The sequence below is a fragment of the Chionomys nivalis genome, chromosome 14 (assembly GCF_950005125.1).
Source record: "Chionomys nivalis chromosome 14, mChiNiv1.1, whole genome shotgun sequence".
Taxonomy (NCBI): domain Eukaryota; kingdom Metazoa; phylum Chordata; class Mammalia; order Rodentia; family Cricetidae; genus Chionomys; species Chionomys nivalis.
The window spans coordinates 16,412,868-16,434,125 of NC_080099.1; positions in this window are offsets into that span (position 1 = coordinate 16,412,868).

Genomic DNA, 21,258 nt, shown 5'->3' on the forward strand with positions numbered 1-21,258 from the left:
ACTCTCTAGCCCCCTACAAGGGTAGGCTCCCACCTGCTGTGTGTTTATTGGTCAGAGAGGGATAGGGTTCAGGCTACGAAAAGACAGGTTGCATTTCTGGGAAGAACTGTTTGTCACTTTCTTTCCTTCCTACGTTCAGGAGATAGTGGATGCCGGCAGGGTAACTTCTACGTTTCCTTGAACTCAAAATACTTCAGTCATTAGTCTAGGGTTCTCTAGAGGAACAGAGCTGATAGATCAGTTCATTAGATAGATAGATAGATAGATAGATAGATAGATAGATAGATAGATAGATAGATAGATAGTATATAGATATAGATAATATAGATGGATAAGATACAACATAGATATAGGATATGGACTATAAGATATAGGATATAAATACATAGGGAATTTATTAGAATGGTTTATAGGCTGTGGTTCAGCTAGTCTAACAATGACTGTCTACCAATGGTCCAAGAGTCCAGGAGTTGTTCAGTTCTTGAGTTTAGGTGTCTCAATTGGTATTCAGTACATGCTGTAATCCCAAAGAAGTAGCCTCTAATGCAAGTGAAGGAATGGACTTGCCAGCAAGAGCAAGCAGGCAAAATTAGCAATCTTCCTTCTTCCATGCCCTTAAATAGGCTGTCAACAGAAGGTGTGGCCCAAATTAAAGATGGACCGTCCCACCTCAAAAGATCTGGATTAATGATGGGTCTTACCACCTCAAATAATATAATTAAGAAAAAAATCCCTCACAGGTGTGTCCAGTCACTTAGGTTTATTATTAGTTAATTCCAGATGTAGTCAAGTTGACAGCCAAGAAGAGCCATCATGGTAATGGTTTAGGCATGATGAAACACACTATTTGTGTGGGGTGTGTGTATGTGTATGTATGTTTGGGGATTTTCTTCCTAGTCAACTGTCTCTGTGGTGTTCTGGGCTATGGGACAGAAACTAGTAGAAAAAAACCAGTTTAGTTAAGTCTTCTTAATAATTCTAAAGTTAACTAATTTGATCTCATAGTTTGGGCTCTGGTGAACATGGTAAGAGGAATTAGAAAGAGCTGTGCTGCTGTGAGAAGTAGGCCCTGCTAAACATGAAATTATCAGTAAGATGCCAAGGGATCATCAGGTCAGAGGAGGTGGCTGTGAATTGTGACCCCTGAATTAAGATGTTCAGAGGGGTTAGGTCTTGTGGCAAGAACCAGGCCACAAAGGTCAGCCCCAAAAGCTAGACACAACCCCTGTGCTTTGTGAACTTATGACCCACGAGATGTCAATGGACCTGTGGGCTCAGCCCATGCCGGACTGGGGACTGTCGAGGTGAGCTTCCTAAGTGTAGACATGTACCTGCATACACTAATCTGTTGCTGTTTCCAAACGTAGGCAACTTACTGAACTTAGACAAACAAAATTAGATCTCTAAGCCAAAAGGCACCTGTCTCCCCTCAATGTATAAAGATCTTCAGTTTTGAAGCACATGTTTTTAAAGATTTGATTAAAAGGGACCTTGCCATATGAGCCATAAAAGTGTGGATGACCTTCCTTAAACATGGCCATGCTAAGCCAAGTAGTCATTTAAAGGAGCAAGCTACTAAGAACCAGAGTAGGAAGGAAATAAAAGAGGAAGGAAGGGGAAAACTACAAGGGCCCTGATAGAAAATTCTGGAATGTCAAGCTCATCATTGCAAGGGGCAGCATAATAAGGGAGATTTCCAGGGAAGGAAAGTCTTCTAGAAACAGCTTGGCTGGTTTGTTTATCTGTCTCCTTCACATGCTCAATTTATTTTTAGAATAACTGATATGCTTGTAATCCTAATGTATCTTCCCTCAGGGGATTAAAGTCAGCAGCTTCCTGTTCAAGTCTTTGATTACATTTAAAAGGAGCTGGTTGTCACGTCTTGTCTGGGTGTCTGTGACCTGGAGTCTTTGCCCTTGGGTCTTTGCCCCCATCTCTTCTGTCCTTCAGGGCTCCTCCAGTGTGCAGCTAGAGAAGACTTCTGGCCAAATAAAATAGTTCAGGGCAGTTGGCCACGTCCATGGAGCAAGTTCTAAATAAACCAGTCACCTCAGTTCTCCATTTCAGCCCCACTGTTGAGGGATCTGCTCCCAAGATCTGCATCCTAGTCCTAATCTGTCAGACCTCCCTCCAACGATGGCCCTGCCCATCCACTGCCCACTTCATACTAAACAGCTCAGAACATGGCAACAAAGTGTCATCAGCTTAGCAGCTTCAACAACAGGAAGTCCTTCCTGACACAAAGTACTGGATGAGAAAACCTGGAGTCTGGTCTTGGCAGAGTTCCTTTCTCCTGGGAACTCGGAAAGAACCTACCTGTTCCATGTATGGCCTCTAGCTTCCAGAGTTGGCAGGTCCTCCACGGCTGTCCCCACAAGCTCCGCTTTATCTCCCCATGGCTTTTATTTTCTTTGAATCGTTATGTCCAAATCCACCCTTAAACAAGGACAGGAGTCATATTTCATTGGGAACCCTCCCTAACGAGTCTGTCTTGGCTAAGCTCACCTATAGAAGCTCTATGTGCACATACGGTCACATTCTGAGGATGAGCACCTCAGCATATGGATCTGGGGGAACACACTGAAACCGGAACAGGATGGGAGACTTTTCCAGCTGCTGTCAAGAAAAGCTCCTAAGAAGGATGGGGAAGAAGGGGTCCACTTCTGCTCTGAACTGTTCTGGAAAAATATTGCCATCTGAGAGTTGGGACAGTGGGAAATTCCCCAGAACCCAAGACTGAGCACCACTAACCATGCAATGACAGGGCCATCTCTTGACAGACCTTGGCCTCCATCCCTTCACACCTATTGAGGTGCCACATGGACCAATCTCTGCTTCAAGAACAGACTTATAAAGCACAGGAGTACTCCACAGAGAGGTGACAGACCCATCATTCTGTTTCCCCCGGAAGTCAGCAGGGAGAATACCCAAAATCCTGCTTCTGTTTCTCTTCTTCCACCCCACCCCCCAATACTCTTTATTCATATTTCCAACCACTAGCTGTGTGTCCTAGGAAGATGGATAGATTCCTCAAAGCCAGGCTGTCTTTAGCCACCATTACATGTCGTCGTTTTCAAGTGATCTCTTTTCTCTTTCTGGTATCCCCTCACCAATCAGAACCTGTCTAAGCACATCTGCGCCCTGTGGATCCTTTCAGTAGAGTTACTTTTGGTTGCTACTAGGCAGAGCCAAGGGAGGTTCCTGGACAGCAAGACAAATGGCCCTGGATGGACTCCAAGCCCCCGGCAGTGCTTCCCAGCCCACCCTTGCATCTGAGCTGTCCCAGTACACTCCCTAGGCTATCAGCACTAACCCAGCTCACAGCTTCCACACCTGCTTCACCAAGTCCATGACATCTTATGGGATCTGCAAAGACCCAAAGGAGTGTGTGTCTGTATTTCCCTTGTGCCCTAGGCCCATGCTATGTGTCTGCAAATATTGCCCTGGCTTCAGGCACTTTTCCATCCCTACCGATCTCTTTAGGCTCTAGGGATTGACATTTCTAAACCAGACTCTCTTAATTTTGAGTTTGAGAATATTCGAAGGAAAAGGGGACCAAAATTTACATTGGGTTAGGAGCACACACTGGTAAGATTTTTACAACTCTCTGTATGCATTCCTCCCTGAGGATGCTGTAACAGAGACCGCAAATTGGGTGACTTAACACAACACTATCACATTCCCCCCCCCCCCCCCCCAGCTATGGAGGCTAAGAGTCAAAACTCAAGGTGATGGCAAGGCTATGCCTCCAGGAGGCTGCAGAGGGGGGAACTGTCCTGGTTTCTTCCTACCTAACGCAGGTGGCCAGTCACCCCGGGTGTCCTTGGCTGCAGCTGTACTCCTCCATTTGTGCTTTTATCTATCTGTTTTACATTGCTTTCTTCCCTATCTGTGTTTGTGTCTGCACTTCAATCTCCCCCCTTTACAAGGCAACATCAGTCATACTGGATTAGGCCCCATCCTAATGATATCCTCACAACCTGATTTGACTTCAAAGACCCCGTTTCTAAGGAAGGTCACTGCATTGGTTACTTTCCTGTTACTGTCAGAGAACCAAAACACCTTGTGAAGGATTTACTTCATCTCAGAGTTGAGAGAAATAGGGGAAGTCAGGGTGGGAGATTAAGGTAGGAACCTGGATGTAGATATTCGGACAGACACCATGGAGGAGCACTGCTTCCAGGCTTTCTTGCCCTGGCTCGCTCAGCTACCTTTCCTATTTAGCCCAGGCCCATCTGTCTAGAGATGGTTTTGGCCCCAGTGGGCTGGGACCTTTTACATCAATTAGCAATCCAGAAATGTCCCACAGATATGCCACAGGCTAGTCTGACGAATGTAATTTTTTTTTTATACTAAGGTGTGTCAAGTTGACAAGCATGATCAGCCCTCACAGTCCCGTTGGCGGGCACTGGGTGCCAAGACATAATTTTGGGAGAGACATAGCACACTGATTATAGCACTAGTTATCAATAAAATAATGTCCAAGTGCTTCCAAACCATGCATTTAAACGCTGATGAAATCACACTACAGAGACCTTGGCCCCAAGAACTTCAGCGTCTCCGGTGTTATTTGTGTATTGAAATCTCAGGATCTATGGAATGGGCCAACCCACCTCCCAGTCTCATCCTTCCCAGCTCTGTAAGACCTGCTCTTACTTGTGGGCTTGTATGAGACTTCCCTACCTCCGAGACACACTTCTTAGTATGCTTTTTTTTCTACGCACTGATATCTTTCATTTTATTGAAATATGCTTCTGTGAAATCTTATCTGATTGCTCCCTTGTTAGCTCATAAATATTTATTGAATATCTACTATATGCCAAGTAAATGGAAGTAAGCAAAAAGCACAAACCCTTCCTTCCAGGTGCTCCTAGTTAGTGACAAGTAGAGAAAACAGTTCTGTTCTAAGAACAAACCACAGCTAGGGCCTGGGGGTGGGGGTGGGAGCTGCCTCCCTATTGGGGGAGGCCTTTCTGCCGTACAAGAGATGCTGACAGGCACATCATATTCATTATCTGGTCTCATCATCACATAAACAGAGTGGATGGCCCCGTTAACATCATTTTGCAAATAGAAAAAAAATAAAACCCCAAACTGAACATCAGAGAGGGTTAGTAACTTGGCCTAAGTCATACAGCCAACACGAGGAGAACTAGGATTTGATTTTACATATGCCTCACCTCAAAATCTTGACTGTTGAGAAAAACTGTGAATCCCCCTGATGGCTTCATGAGATCCCTTTAGATTCAACTTTCTAGCAGTTTACATGCCTGAAATTTTCCAAACCAAAAATATCATTAAATGAAGAATTGTAACTGTTATTGGCTACTTCCTGTAGATATGGGGCCAAACAAAGAGGTCTTAATACAAAGCCAAGCGTGGTGCACTGAGCCACTGAATTGTCATTGTTCTTGTTGGGTGTACTTAGACCAAGTTTCATACTCCTTTGTGTGTTGATTTCCTACCAATACAAACCCCCAACACACATACGTGCACAGATACACGCAGGCGAAATGTAAAAGGACGGGGGGTGATATATGCATTGTGAAAACTCCTATTTACCACGGTGGATTGTGTATGTGGTCTGGGAATAAATATCCATTAAACAAATAAATTAATTTAAAAAATGTTAAAGAACTGCTTGGAATAAATCTTCATATATATCTTTGAAAGTATTAAAATTTGTTTTAAAGGATTGTATTATTGCAACCATTACTACTTCATTATCTTATTAACCATATTATTATCTTATTTAGAAAACACTCATCACTAAAAATAAATATTAAAAAGTAAAATAAAGTTAAAATTAAATGTTCCTTAATCCCATTTGAATGAGAAAATTAATATGAAATGACACAAAGTGATAAGGATATAAAACCTTCTTGACTCTTCCACTTTAAGTGGAAATGTTGAAGCGGAAACACGCAAGAAAACAGTTTCAAAAACTTTATGAATAGAAAGAGATAGATGGGGGGGGGCAGGAAGCAGGAAAGACAAGCACTGTTGCTCAGCTCCCTTCTTCTCTTTTTGTCCAGTCCAGAACTCCAGTCCTTGCCATGATGCTATCCACATTCAGGGTGGCTCTTCCTCCTTAGTTAACTGCAAACACCCTCACAGATACACTCAGAACTCCGTTTAGCTAACAATCCCAAATGACATTTATTTGACATGAAGATGAACTCTCGCATATCCCCAACAGGAAATTCAATGAAAAGAATTTAGTTCCTTCAAGGGAAAGATACACAAACTCTTGTACATTCCAGAAATGGAATACCACACAGCAATGAAAATAAATGACATCTTAGGATGCTCAGTGACTATTAAAGATCACAAAGGGATCAACACAGGAGTCAGTATGGAAAACTGAATACTGTGTGATTCCACTGATTAGATATCCTCAAAAATACAAAATTATAATGATAAACCACAAACCCATGGGTGTCATAGTTCAAAGAGGAGTGGGTAAATGCAAAAGGATAACACAAAGGTTGCTTTTTTTGCAGTATTAGAACTGCTCAGAATTCTCATGTTGGTGGTTATGCAACCCTAAATACATACATACTAAAATGTATAGAATTGTACACCCAAAGATCTACTTAATGTATGTTATTTTAAGCAAAATTTTAGGGAAAGGTACTGCACATACATGTGTCTTTTACTAGTAGCTGTTAATTGCTGACAGGTTTAAGGAGAGCAAGAAAACCATAGCAACCTGGAGCTAGATGAAGGAATAAACAACTGAGAACATCTCTACATACTTGTAGTTACCTCTGTGTCCTACCATGATGGGCAAAAGCCTTGCTGTTAATGATGTTGAACATGTTGATTCAGTAAAAATAGAAACTACATTGTTTTCAACATGGGATTTTCATTTTCTCCAATGTAGACTCAATTGTGGGTATCCATGTGTGTATTTGAGATGTTGCTGGTTGGTCTGTGAGCCTCTACAGCTAGAATTCCAAGAGAGAGATTCATAACCAAACATCCTTTGATCTGTAAGTATGTCGTGGTACCAACTCAGTGTGACAAGTGTCACAGATCCAAGAGACAGGAGGCCATAGGATAAAGAGAGCTCTAGTTCGGAGGCAAGGGACCTGGGTTACTCAAAACGTGAAGGCATGTATCACCTGAACACAGAGTCCAAGTCTACAAGAGCCTGCAAGAAAAGAGGGTTTCCCTGGGGGATCATGTGGAGATGAGGATACAAAGCCAAGACAGGATCAGCGCTGGGGAAACCCTTTGCTATGCTCCCATCCACCTACTTTCCTCTCTCTCACCAGCCTGAAAATGAGATTTCTTTTTAAGTAGCAATTTGCTGCCAGACTGGCTTGCAAGTGCACAGTGAGATTTTTTTATTAGCCAAGTGATTAATATTAATATGATAATTCATAGTAGGATACAATTCATTTCTTGACAAAACCACTGACAAGGCATTGCTCAGTTACTCAGCAACCCAGACAAATGTGATGTTCTTATCTCTGTCTTGTGAGTTCTGTAATAGCAGAATAATGAAGTATTATTTAGCTTAACATAATCATTGGAGTTTCTCTCTGGTCTTAGAAGGAAAAGACCCATGAGCTAGAATCCTTTATAAATGTATAATCAGTTTCTCATTCATGACATTATATAAATAAAAGATGAATTAATTTAAAGGACAATTTATCCAGCATATATCTTCATTATGTGCTAAGATTAGTGGTCCTATGGAAACCTATCAGCCGAGAGCATTTTGTTATTACAGAGACGGTAAGAATCTAGCAGAGATCTATACACAATAACCACTTAAATAAGATTAAGAGCTAAAATGCATTATGAAATTTTATGTTTCATAAGACAGCAAAACTCAGTTAAGTGGCAGAAGAAAATAAAAATAAGTAACATTTAATGGGACACAAATACTAAGAGGAGACTTTTCATTGACTCAAATGAGGTCTCTGTTTCAAATCCACCATCTGGCATTTTGCATTTGTCTGTCTGCAACATAATTTCTAAAGGAGATGACTGATTTCAAACCAAATTCAATACCCACTGGAACAAAGAGTAATAAGATACAACTTAAGTCCCCTCTGCAGCTCCCTGCTTTTCAGGCAACAGCTGAAGAACCCTATAAAACAATCTTATAAAGAAACTGTACCGCTTGTTTGGAAAATAAACCCTCGATATTAAGCAAAGCATGCGTGTGAAAATGGACAGGACCACGGTTTTTTAAGCAAACTGGTTTATGCTTGGATTTGTGTACTATGCTCTCACGTAGGGGCAAATGCAATGTTTTGGCAGATCTTCCTGTGTGATTGAGGGTAAATCTGCTGAGCTAAAAGACATGACAATTTGACTGTTTACCAGAAAAATGGAAGGGATATAGATTTGAGCTGTGGAAATTAAATCCTGAAAATTTAGTGACTTTCCTATAACTATTGCTCTAGAGCTGTCGGGAAAAAAAATGTTTTGTTTTTTTTTTTTAAAAAAAGGCTGAAAATGTGAACTGTCTGTATTGAAAAATTCAAGACTCAGATTAATCAATGAGAGTATGATTGATTAGCCTACATGAACTACAATAAAGCTATTGGTTACACAGGGGAGGAACCCTTAATCAGACAAGCAAATAAAACCATTGTGCAGGAAGTCAATTTATTAAGATGAGACTTTGTGCCACTCAGTAGGGTTCTCTGGAAGATATAAGCCTTTTCATCTTCAGTCCGAGGGTGGGGAATATTAGTAAAAGAAATAAATGTGCATCAAATATATCTTCAAAATTGATATAGATTTCAGGGAATGTAAGTTATAAGCTTCAGAGCCTGGAATATCAAGACATAGGATATATTAAAATGTCTGTTGTTGGACTCTAGGTTGAGTGTAGTCTTGATAATCAAGGATTTCCACTAAGTTTTCTGAGCTAGTTTGAAAGTATGAAAATGTATTGCAATGTAGCATTTGGTCTTGAAAACGAACTCCTGGATCTAATATTGGATACACGGTCAACGCAGCGTATCTGCAGTGTGTGACGCAGCGTATCTTAACTTACTAAAATGCTCACTGAGCAGCTGGATTTACTAGGTAGGGTGGAAGGCAAGAGCAGAAGCAGAAAGTTGGTCAGTGGTCCCCAATCTATGGAATGTGATCCACCAGCAATGAGGAAGTGGGAACAATAAAAGCAATGAAGTCCGCTGGCACCAAAATATCCATTACTGTCGCCAAAATGCTCTGAACATAAATATGCAAGGTAACCCTACAGAAGGCTGGTATTATTATTATTTTTTTTTTTTAGAGATAGCAGTAAATCATACATTATTTTCTAGAATGGGCTATGGCGGAGATGCAAAGTCTCTCCCTCACTTTAGCCCATCACTGGTCATTTGATCTCAGGTCTGCATTCTCCGGCGGACTCCCGACTCCGGACTTGTCACAGTTAGAGCTGTTCCAGTTTATGATAACCCTTACGGCATCCTATCTATTAACCGCTTTCAGCTTTAGGTGTCTGAGACTTATTTAACAGTGCTACAAGGTAAGGATGGTTAGATTTACACAGGCAAGAAAAAGGACCTCAAGGTCCACATTGTCAAGATCACAGCAGAGTAACCTCCCAGAATCCAGCAGCCAGTCTCCAGAGCCTACGACCTCCACCTGAAACTTCTCTCACTTTAGTTCTCATTTTTCTATTACGTTATGGATGTATGTAATATTTTTCCATTTAAATCACAGTAACATCTTAATGTACTTTGTCTCTCTTCCCTTTAATGTTGGACAAACCACAGACATTTCAAAAGAACCCCTGCATGAGCAAGCAGCCCTCGGGGGAAGGAGAAATGTATTCTCTTATGAGAATATAGGGGAACTTCCTGCTCACAAGAGCAATGCTGGAGGAGGAAGTGGGCTGGGGATACACAGCGTTCTCCTCCGCACTGCTGGACTGTTTTCTGAGGAGCAAATACCTTCCAGGGGCACTGACAATCCTGTGAGGCTGGAGGACCAGGAGAGCAAAGGGGGAGGAGGCAGAGCTTGAAAGAGACTTTAAAACAAACCTCCTTCTCTTCAATAAAATCAACAGGACGTAAATTGGGTCTTTGGATCAAACTTCAAAATGGAGTGTTCAGCAATGTCTCTGATCTTTGTGACATGTTTGACTTCTCAGCTGTCACTCTGGGTTCAGCTGCTGAGGTCACCAAATGCGATTGGCTCCACGCCAGAAGATAATCGCGCAGGTCCTTTCTTAGCTCCTTTCCAAGTGCTCTTTGTAGTCACAGAAGGGCACGTTGCGTTTAAATAAAAACCTTCATTCTGTTACATTATTTAGCCTGTGGTCATTTTTGGGAAGGGGGGGTTTAAAAAGTTCTTTTCCTCGCAAAAGCCCCCTCGCACCTGTTATGGCTGTACGTGGTTCCACCCCCGGTGTTTTCTGACCGAGACTCTGATGGGAAGTGGGAAGCCCCCAGACCAGCCTGTGGTCTGTAATGACATTCTCCACTGCCCTTGATGTCCTGTGGAAGCAGCTCTAATCAGCTCTCTCAAGGATGGGGCTTGATGCAGCCTCAGAGTTAAGGAACATGTTATTTTACCCCATTTAAACATGACGCCCATTAAAGGCCAATATGGCCCCATGCTCTTCAAAGAAATGACTGACCTTAGTGTCCTTGAGGTTGGCCCTTTGCTGTAGGAGGTAATTCCCTTCTGGATAGACTGTTACAGTGACATGATTAAAGGGATGGTGGAAAATTATTTTACAAGCCAGCCTCAAACTATGGGAGCAGAAGCTTAGTTTCCCTTTGTAGGACAAGGTTTATAAGGTGTAACCCCCTCCCAGGAAGGATAGAGTTATTTTTTTAGTCACTAGACATTCAATGTGAATTAATTGAGGCCAATGAATAAAAGTGGACGAAGGAAAGAAAAAGAGAATGGCACGTTCATAAAGTATCATCCCAAGAGAAGTGGGGAGTAGGCTGGGATCTCTTGGATTTAAGTGATGTTAAGGGTAGGAAATGGTGAGAGGCAACCCCAGATGGAGAACAGAGACATATCAATAAAGAGAAAGGGAGCGACTTTTCAAGTTTACATCACTCCTGAACAATAATACCATTAGCCTCAATCCCTTAACTGCCAGGAAGCCTCCATAAGGCTACCATGCCAATCATTGTAACTGCAGAGTTTGGAAGGAACTAAAGAACACAGGCTATTATCTGTGTGCTATTTCGAAACCTCTCAAACATCTAGCACCACAACAAACTATAAGCCTAAATCACAAAGACCATCAAAAGGCCTTGTCTCTTCCCTATTCCACACTAGGCTGGAGGTTTTCTCTAAGCAAGAAAAAAAGGGGGTTGAATGGGAACAGAAAACACCAATGCTTATCAGAATCAAAATGGTATAGGCATTTATCATCTTATCTGCCCCATGAGGGAAACCTTACAGAATTCACGAAGGACGTACGAATCACTGGTGCCATCTTCTCTTTCTCAGAGATCTACCATGCACCTCCCGTTCCACTTTCTTTGGAATGGAGTTCCTCCATCAAGGGAGGAATGCAATTAAAGAAGGATTTCAAAGTGTAATTTTCAAAGTCTAAAGAACCACTTGTTGAGCCTACAATTTCTGCTTCATTCTTTCCTGCATCTCCTCCTGGTTCACTCCTCCTCTTTAGAGTAGTTATCAAAGGCAGAGTTTTCAGGATTCAAGCTCGGCCAAAGCAAACAGACCAAAAATTTGGGAACTGATTTATCTTAATCCAAGGGTAGTAATCCAATTTGTTTGCCTGGAATGTTTCACCCAGTAGTCCTTGGGTTTGGCCAACAATGTCTAGGGAGAGCAAACCCTGCAGTGACAGCCACTTGGGGACAGAATAATTTTAGTTGCACCTTTTCATTTTTCTGTGGGTGACCATAGTTGGTGATAAGAGGTGTGGGCCACCTGGGAGAGTTTTCTCTCTCAGTGACATTCTAATGTCTAATCAGCACATCTACAATCACCACTGGCAGAAGTGTGAGGGGTGGAGGTTAATTGGTGCACCCTGACGAATGTAAAAATGTCAGGACAGTGTGCACACAGTCCACACTGTGTGAAGAGAGTGTATTCGAGTTGAAGCAAAGACTTATTGGTAAATATCCTTGGCATGAAGACAGATTTCATCTCTCCTACTCTCTCTGCACAATACAGAAGGAATAGGGATTATATCCCAGATCTTACGGGACCATTAACAATTGCTCTTATCTAAGGCTACTTTTATGGCTTTAAAAAGTAGCATCATAAATAAAGTAACTTTAGGAACTGAGGATTCGGCTTAGTTTGTAGAATGTTCACAACGCATGCGTAAAGATCTTTCTTAGTTAGGGTTTTTATTGCTGTGAAGAGACACAACTCTTCTAAAAAAAAATTTAATTGAGGTGACTCACTTATAGTTCAGAGGTTCAGTCCTTCATCACCATGGCAGGGAGCATGGTGGCAAGCAGGAAGATATGGTACTGGCTACATCCTGATCAGAAGGCAACAGGAAGGACTGTGACATTGAGCGATGCTTAAGCTTAAGCAGGAGAGACTTTAAAGCTTGTCTCCCCCCCCTCCACACACACACAGTGACGCACTTCCTTCAACAAGGCCACATTTACACAGCGCCACGCCCTATGAGTTTGCGGGAGCCAGTTACATTCAAACTACCACAAGCTCTAAGTTTGCTTCCAGCACCCCACAAAATTGAAGTTGGCCGCACACCTATAGCAAAGGCAAAAGCAGGAGGCTTAGAAGTTGAAGGTCTGGGACTGGTGAGTATAGAAGGTGTACTTCTTTTCCAGAGAACCCCAGTTTGATTGCCAGCACCCACCTGAGGTGACTTACCAACTGCCTGTAACTGCAATGCCAGAAGATTCAAAATCCTCCTCTGGTTTCTTCATTCACATGCACACACCCACGTGAGGACACATACGCATACACATAACTTAAAATAGTAATAATAAATCAACTTTAAAAAAGAAGTTGAGGGTCATCTTTGGCTACATACTGAGTTCTAGGCTAGTCTGGATCTGGACTACATAGACCATATCTCAAAAGAATAAAAATAAAAATAAGAAAGAAATATATATCATATGCAATTACTATTATAATTAGTATAACAACATAGTTATATATTATAATACATATATGTATGATTTATATAAAATAGCATCACCTGGGGCAAAAAAAAAGAGTTCTAATTAAGGAATTTACTAATCTGGATTCCATTCCTAATTATGTATGATTTCCATGATTAGACCCCTCATATCCTCAAACTCAAGCTGAGAAATAGACTCCTAAAGTCTTTATAATAACACTCCCAGGGTTGAAGGAACTACAGCATCATATTCCTGGATTTTTTTTACTCTCATGATCAGGAAGCCATTCTGAATTTTGTTTAAATTAATGCCTATGGAGGTCACAGGCAGATTCAAATAGGAACTGGCCTGTTGTGGCCTAAACAGTGGGGCCAGGGCAGCAGTGGACTGATTTGACTTGGTTATTTGCTCTCTATTTACCTACACTTTAGCCCATTGGCAAAACCAGTTCATTTCCTGTTTTAGTCAATAAAGTTTTATTGGCACACAGCCATGTTCAATCTTTATAGATTATCGGTGGCTACATTCCCGCAACAGCAAAGTTGTGTGGTTGCAACAGAGACTGTAAGGCCTGCAAAGCCAAAAATATTTACCATCTGGTCCTTTGCAAAAAAAAAAAAAACTTTGCTGGCCCTGTTCTGTAACTTTGAAGTTTATGTTCACAGCCTTTCTACCACAGTCCATGCTGTCTTTTCTTGTCGTGCCTTGTACCTTAGATTCTTCATGAGACCCAACTCCGTGGCTTCCCTGTATCCCTAACTCTTCCTAGCATGGTCATCTCTTCCTCATCCTCAAGCCAGGCCTTATGTGTTCATATAATCCTTTTTTCCCCACCAAGACTAATTTGCCACCTTAATATTAACAAATATTCCTCTTTTATAAAACTCTTAAAAACCCTTTGGGAAACTGGTCTGATAAACTTTCTATCAATAAGGAGTCTTCATTCAGCCTGTGCTTCATTGTTCTGAGTTCTTGGGGCATTTGGAGTCCCAGATTGAAACTTGTTCAAGAGACAGACCAGATTTTTATTTGTTGTTACATTATGCATACATAATAACGTAAAACCGGCAGCGTTTACAATGCTGGGTAAGTTAGATTCGATTTGTGCTGTGGACAATCCCTCACATTTTAGGCCAATTTTGGCCTATGTAAAAAAAAAAAAAAAAAAAAAAAAAATCTTTTATTTTTTTTCTTTCATATTTTTTTCTTTTTCTTTCTTTTTTTTAGAGATAAGGTCTCACCCTGTCTCTTTCCCTCCTCTCTCTCTCTCTTTCCTCAAACATAGTCATAACAAATGATTGTATTTCATGTCTTAAAATTTAGTTTGCTTTCTTTCCACACCCTAAGAGAATAATGGCTATACTGAAGTCTATAAAGAGTTTTGTTTCCCACTGATGGATTAAAATGAGCATGTCTGTAGTCTGTGTGAAGGAATTTAGTAATTTCTACTTCTACGTGCAATATCATAATACAACATGAGTCACAACAGATTAAATCTTGAGGAACTAAGGCAAAGTTTGCTTCAACTAGTAGTTGTCAACCTTCTTAATGCTGCGACCCTTTAACACAGTTCCTCATGCTGTGGTGACCTCCCAACCACAAAATTATTTCATTGCCACTTCATAACTGTCATTTTACTATTGTTATGAATTATAATATAGATAGCTGATATACAGCCTATCTGATATGGATTGCCACAGGGGTCATGAGCTACAGGTTGAGGACCACTGGCTTGAAATATTAGGGAACACTACTAATAAAGCAGGGAAAGCCATGGGAACTCACACTGTATAGAAGAAACAAATCAACAAATCACCTCCTGCCATTGGTGGATTTTTTTTTTTTTTTGGCCCTCTGTAATTGGCTATAGATTCGGAGACAATACTTGAAACCCCACAGATAACAGACACACATGCCATTGGGTTCAACCGTGCACATTTTATTCAAAGCAACATTCTCTTTGGGAGCAGAACTGATCTAGATAGGGACTAGATAGAGACATAGGACTGACCCTACAGCTGTGGCCACAGGAACTATGCAGCTGTCGTCACCAATCAAAGTCAGTGACCATGGATAAGTAAGACCTTAGCTGTTACATTTGCCCTCCTCTTACCAAAGTTCTAAAAAGTAAAGAAGGGCCGCAGCCACTCTACAGACATACAAATGAGGAATGCCGGTTGGGTTGGGTTGGGGAGTGAATGGAGCTACAGAAATGGGTAGCCGCTACACAGTCACACCCCAGGCACCTCTGTTTATGAGATGGTTTTGCTGTACATTAGCCATTAGAGAAATCCCTATTCAGGCTTGTGTGAGTGGCAATTTGAATCAACCGTGATGTAGTGATGGAGGAAGGTCATTGGTTAATTAAAAAAGAAACTGCTTGGTCCTCATAGGTTAGAACATAGGTGGGTGGAGTAAACAGAACAGAATGCTGGGAGGAAGAGGAAGTGAGCTCAGATGCAGGGCAGCTCCTCTCAGGGGCAGATGCCATGCCCCTGTGCTCCAGAGCAGACGCGATGCAGCCAGCCGCCAGGTCAGACATGCTGAATCTTTCCTGGTAAGACTAGTGCTACACAGATTATTAGAGATGGGTTGATCGGGATATGAGAATTAGCCAGTAAGGGCTAGAGCTAACGGGCCAAGCAGTGTTTAAAAGAATACAGTTTGTGTGTTGTTATTTTGGGGCATAAGCTAGCCAGGTGACCAGGAGCTGGGGTGGCAGGAACACAGCCTGCAGCTCCCTACTACAATGTAGGTCCCTCCTCTTTGGTTGGCACGAACTAACTCAGTGTCCAGATGCACTATGGGAAGTTCATTAGATCTGAGGTTTTATACTTTTTTGATTCAAGTTCTGTCATTTATAAGAGAGTTATAGGAAGAATCTTCTCAATGTTTAGTCAACCCTTTGTCATGGCTTATCAAGTCTTGGCTTTGGACATGGGATTCACATCGATTCTTTCATCTCCATCTTGTGCCAGGGACCACGAGAAACGCTGGGACTGCAAGGAGCAGTATGGTACCACCATGTTGAAGTTTACGACTTCACAGCTAGTTGTCCAGGTGAATAAACAATCACAATCAACAGGAATGTGTGCAAGGAGCTATGGGGCACAGGGAGTAGATCCGTTTCCACGGCGATGTCTCCGACATCTCAGAGAGCTGCAAACGGAAAGGCAGTTGGGAGTTTAATGGGATGAGAACACCAAGAAAGGTGTCCCTGTGCCCATGGATGCTGCACAGGAGGCTGCACAGGGATGCTGTGTGCAGGGCTTCTAAATATGAGACTGTCGCCGAGCTATGACTAGCAAGGGGAAGTAGCTTAAGCTATGTGACTGAGAGGATTGGATGCTACAGCTAGCTTCAGATAGGTTCGAACCAGAAGAAAATGAAATCCCTTGTGCTTTTCTAAAGAAGCTTTTAAGTGATTCTACAAGACAACAGAGGAGATGAACAAATTTATACCTTGGCAATATTTTTCAGGTAAGTATGGATTACAACAGGTTGGTAGGAAACCTGGAATCTGAATCTCGTGAGAAAATGGAGGGAGGACACCCAGACTGACTGGCTCCAAACTTGGGGGCTGAAGGAAGAGACAGACCTAAAAAATATTTCCATGTGAGATCAACTGGACTGGGCAGGCAGCAGCAGGGGGAAGGTGAGGCAGCCCATGAAGCTGAGCAGGATTTGGTTTCCAGCCTGGCTCTTCATAAAGAGGAAGGGGCAAAAGCATGAGCTGGCTTGAGATGAGTAAGGGACCACTAGGAAGCAGGGGAAGAGGGAAAGAAGGGTGTACTTCAGAGTTAAGATTATTGGGTGGAGCTGGAGTCCATCAGCATGAATGGGAGCCTCAGTGAGTGTACGTTGAGAGAGAACAGAGGTGCCAAGCAAAAAACACACAAATACCGAAGGACTAGCAAATGTGAGGGACCTGCTAGACAGAGGGAGGGCAAAGAGAAAAGAGAGAGGGAAAGAGAGAAATGTATTTCTTTTTTTATTGTTTTTGTTGTTAATGTGTTTGTTTGTTGTTTATCCTTCAAGGAAGGGTTTCTCTGTGTAGCTCTGGCTGCTCTAGAACTCACACTGTAGACCAGGCTGGCCTTGAACTCACAGTGATCCTCTGCTTCCCGAGTGCTGGTATTAAAGGCGTGTACCACCACTAACTGGCTAAGAGAGAGATTTAAAATGTTATCATCACCAAACTATAAGTGGTTTCTGTAGTTTACATGGGACAATTACCATGAAGAAAAAATTGAGAACGGGTGCCTCACCCCCAAAATTCAGAGTATATGGTTGCACAGGAAGACTATTTAGAGTAGACAGGGTAAAAACCAAACTTTGCTGAACCAAAAGGAAGTTTAAAGGATTGGAGGCACACATCCTGAATGCTCCAAAAGATTTCCTGGAATTATGTTTTGAACAAGGAATCCAAGTACTAAAAACATTACTGAAAGGTAAAGCAATAAGAAGTGAGCAAAAAGAAATGACAACCTTACATCATGAACCAGAGTGTGTTGCTTAGGCTAGGTATCTACGTGTGATGTGGCATTTGCAGAACTTCCTCGGCATGTGGCATGTCATTCAAGAACCCACATTTGGATAATGTTTAGCTGTTAATCACCAAATTGAAAAAAAATAGTGTTTTATGGTTTGGGTTTTTTTGTTTGTTTGTTTTGTTTTGTTGTTGTTGCTGTTTGTTTGCTTCTGTTTTTGTTTTGAGGCAGCATCTTCTGTAGACCAAGCTGGCTTTTAACTCTCTATGTAGCTAAGGATGAACTTGAACCTCTGACCCTTCTGCTTCCATCTCGCAACTGATGGGCTTGTAACTGTGTCTCACCACACTCTGTTTATGCAGTGCTGAGAGTGGTAGAACCTGGATTTTTACTGTATGCTAGGCCGCCACGCTGCCGACCAAGTTATATCTTTAGCCCGAAATTTTCAATAATTTCAAAGTATCCAGCCCGGCGGTGGTGGCGCACGCCTTTAATCCCAGCACTCGGGAGGCAGAGGCAGGCGGATCTCTGGGAGTTTGAGGCCAGCCTGGTCTACAAGAACTAGTTCCGGGACAGGCACCAAAGCTACAGAGAAACCCTGTCTCAAAAAAACCAAAAAAAAAAAAAAAATCAAGCAAAGTATCCACATTTGTCTTTTGCATGGAGGTCCACAGAGTACATGTTCAGTCCTGGGCCTTTATGTTTCCCGTCTGACATTACATAAGACTCACTGGCGTGTAAGACATGTGGTTGGCTGTTATTTGGTTATGAAGGTGTCCAAAAATGAATTCATTGGTTTTGCCATTGTTATCATAAAAGTACACAGCCTCAATTTTCCAATTAACTTTAATAACAACATAATAACAGGTAGCATGTCTTAACTAATTTTGTGTACAAAACACTACTTTTAGCCAGCCGTAGCGGCACATGCCTTTCTTCCCATCATAAAGCAAAGGCAGGTGGGTCTTTGTGAGTTCAAGACCAGCTTGTTCTACACAATGAGTTCCAGGCAAACCAGGACTACACAGTAAACCATGGAAGGTGGGAGGAAATTTTTAAGGTAATTTTTTAAAAGCCATTGTTCTGTGTATTTTATACTTGTAATTCCTTTATTGGTTCCAGCAGTCCCAAGAGAGGCACTGCTATCAACTACAGTGTAGACATTAAGGCTGTAGTGATTGTTACTGTTATAGTCATGGAACTTCTGAATGCGCCAATGGGAGGAGACCCCTGTTGAAGGATGCACAAAAGGAAACCCACCTGGAGTGAAGACAGGGTTTAAACTCAGGCATCCAGCTTCGGAATTTGTTCATTTAAGCAAGCTCACCTATTTTATTTATTCCCTGGATTGTGGTCTTCGAGCTTTTTCTTCCTGTTGTTCTCTATCGGTAATGCTATGAAAGGATCGCACCCTGTTCTATGTGCGGGATCAGGACCCAGGAGCCCAATAAGTTCTCGGAATCCTGGCATACGGTCCTTCCATTTGGGGACTATGAGGACCACCTTGACTGAGGCTCAGGGAACTGTCCTTATCCCACGGTCTGCTGAGCCTTCTCTCTCCCCTCTTTCCTCCTCGCACAATGAAGAGTCCTCAAAACTTTGAGTTTTCTTCCAGAATGGTTGAGGTTTGGATGTAGCTCATTCCCTGCATGTCTGAAGGAACACTGCCTCCCAGTTCACGGAGAGTACAACAAACATCTCCTGGCTCTACCTTTCTCTCTGTGGGCTCAAGTAAGGCAGTGCCCCAGTGAGGCCTGGAGGGGGCTGCTAAGGGAATCTAGCAAAGCTTTTAGACCGAAAGTTGCCAGGGCTGTAAAGACCAGAGATGAAGCAACGACTTCATTCTCTTCCAATCACTGGCTTCTCTAAGTTAAATGATAATATTTTAGTGATACAAACTCTTTACTATAAAGCTATAATATCTGCTCATTACAAAGTCAGTCAAAGGGACACAGAGATTTCTCAAAGCCAGATTACAGTTTGCATCGCTCTCTCATCTTCTGTTGGGTTCCAGCGTGTGTTTCAAAGTTCAAAGCAATGCTTCAACACTTACCATAACTTACACCACCATAAAAAAGAACCCAAGATCTCGCTGTGGAAAGAGAAAGAGGCCATAGTTTCAAGCTTTGTGGAAAAGGTAAGAAACCAAGATGTATTGGACTTGACAAAGTGTTAGGTAAACAGAGCCGTGAGTATTAAAGTTTAGGCTCCAGTGATTAGTGGGGAAGTACAGGATAATAAGCACAGAGGGGTGTCGCTCAAGGTACTTTAGACTCCGACTGTGTTTATTATCCAGTATCAGTATGGAGATATATGCCTGACTACTTTTATGGTGCCATTTAGAACTTTAAAATAAGCTCTTATGCTCAGAAAGAGGTTACTAAATTACTCACCCTGTAAGCTTTTCCTTGATTAGCATAATTCCGCCCATTACACGCCTTATCAAGAGCGTGTTTTCATTGTTGGGCCCGCGTTCCAAAGAGACATTCGGGGATGCATTGCCGCGGCATCGTGTCAATTCTAAAATAGCACCTTTCGCTGACTTTGAAATTAAACACCCCTGTATCATTTGCAAAGAAAACTTCTCCAGGTTCCCCGGATGATGAGCCCAGTGAGTGATGTAACTGCTTGCACCCTGGTTTGCCGCCGCCGAATAGTCCTCCGGTTTTTGTTTTTTAAACTTTGATTTCAACTTTTCTGTTTTCAAAGGGAGAATGTTAAGGACGACAGTAAGAGCCCTGGTGAAATTTGGGGTTCTTTTTTGCTCCTTAAAAAAAATAGACGACTTTTAGACCAAATGAGCGATTAGCTTTAAGTGGACCTACTAGAGCAGAGAGGAGAGACCACAGTGGTCGCTCCTTGTAACACTGAAGAAGCCTCCTCCTCCTCCAGACTTCCGGTGTCTGGGTTCAATCTGAATCCCTCGCTTAGGCCAGGATGCTCACGAGCATACACTAGATGGCAGCATGGTATACTGGCCACCTTGGAGGAGCCAGGTCCAGCAGCCAGAGCCCACAGGGCCAGCCACCAGGTGTAAGGATCCGTCCCAAGTGTCATCGGCGACTCGATTTTAGGCAGCATTGTGAGTCATAGTGGAAAATTCCGCTAGGATGGCAGGCGTCCTCTGAGCCGTTCGCTGGGTTTTCCGCACACACACAGAGAGAAAAGGGTTTTCTTTGAGTTGCTCTGGGCCCCTCTGATCTCTCTCTCTCTCTCTCTCTCTCTCTCTCCCTCCCTCCCTCCCTCCCTCCCTCCCTCCCTCCCTCCCTCCCTCCCTCCCTCCCTCTCTCTCTCTCTCTCTCTCCTCTCTCTCTCTGTGTGTGTGTGTGTGTGTGTGTGTGTTTTGATTTTTTGAGACAGGGTTTCTCCATAGCTTTTGGTTCTCTGTGTGGTTTTGTAAGGTGGGTGAGGACTGCGCGTTTACTCTACGCTCAGGGGAAAAGTCCTTTCTGTTGAATTCGCACAATCCACACACTGTGTCCTCGAGTGCCAACTGCAGAACTGTAAAGTAAAAAGGCCTCCCAGTGGCATCCTGGTTCCACATCCCTTCAAAGGAAAACCAACCAAGTAGTACATGCTTCCAGAGAGGGAAAATACACACCAAGTTCAAGGGCCCAGCAAGGGAAGCCCGCAGCATTTGAGATCGAGTTCACTAAAGTCGGTCAATGCCTGACAGAAAAGGAAACTGAGACCCA